Source organism: Dipodomys spectabilis, unplaced genomic scaffold (genome assembly GCF_019054845.1).
Source record: "Dipodomys spectabilis isolate Male_0828 unplaced genomic scaffold, ASM1905484v1 ptg000658l, whole genome shotgun sequence".
NCBI classification, from domain to species: Eukaryota; Metazoa; Chordata; class Mammalia; order Rodentia; family Heteromyidae; genus Dipodomys; species Dipodomys spectabilis.
In genome coordinates this window covers 511,311-512,669 of record NW_024871335.1, presented here as the reverse complement: position 1 = coordinate 512,669, position 1,359 = coordinate 511,311, and positions in this window count along the sequence as shown.

The window sequence follows — 1,359 nt, the reverse complement described above, 5'->3', positions numbered from 1 at the left end:
CCTGGGTGTCAGGTATGAAGTGGAATACATATGCAGGCCTATATCCTATGTAATCAATGTAACCAATGTTCTATGTGCCATAATAGTCAATAAAATAAATGATCAATACTTAAATAAAACAAAAAAAAATAAAATAACTACACTGAATGCAATATGGAGTCATCGTATGTATATAAATATAAATCATATATGTAAATTGTACATGAATAGGTGGGGATCGATTTCAGGCCTAAGGAACAGACTTGAATTTGTTGACTTCAAGGAGACCAGATTCGGAAGTGGCGCTGTGGCTCAAGTGGTAGAGTGCTTGCCTTGAGCTGAAGAGCTGAGGGGCAGTGCCTAAGCTCAGAGTTCAAGCCCCACGACCGACCAAAAAAAAAAAAAAAAGGAGACCAGATTCCCCTTCCTAAACAGTACAACAGTGTTACCCAGACCATGAGTTCAAATCCCAGTCCTGGCAGAAAAATGGCACCTTTATAGTATGTGAGGCACAATTCTTAGGTATTTCATTATTCCTCCATTTTATGAATGTGATTGTTTAAATGCTTAATAAAGTATTGAATAACATCGATTAGTGTCCTATAATATAATTATGTATAATTTTATCCTAGAATCATTCAAGAAGTGCCCATTCAATCATGACATACATCCCATCCCATTTGTATTCATATGGATATGAATGAGTGTCTTAGAATCTCCTGCCATTTGGAGGTGGCAGCCCCAGGATTCCAACTGTGGGCTCCAGCTCCCACCATTTAAACCCAAGGATAGGGAACTCACTGGTCTGTCCAAGAACATCAGCAAGACCAATGATTAGGCAGGCACCAGTGGCTCTCAACAGTCCTCCTTGACGTTTACAAGGCTGTGATGGGAGGATCATGTTCAAAGTCACCCTCAGGAGGAAAGTCCTTGAGACCCCTGTCCAACTTCAGTGCCAACAAAGCCAGAAGCCCTGTGGCTCCAGTGGTAGAGGGCCAGCCTTGAGCAAAAGCAGCTCAGAGACTGTGCCCAGATCCTGAGTTCAAGGTTCAGGACTGGCAACAAGCAGAAATAAACAAAAATCTGTGCAGCCATCCAGCTAAAGCGGTCTCCCTCTTGTCCCCAACTGAATGGGACAGATTTCCCTGAGAAAATGGCTGGGAGAGCCCCTGTCAACTTGACTCTGCCCATGCTGATTGCATCACATCATGTTTCTTTCTGACCAATGGGATACAAGAATGGTGGCAACGCCCACATTCCATGATGCCTGGTAGCACCTGGATTCCCTCTTTTAGTACACCACTACCAGCAGTTAAGGAAGGTAGAGGTGGCTGAGTGTTGAGCAAGAGATTCAAGGTAACTTTAGAGAATAGTAGGAAA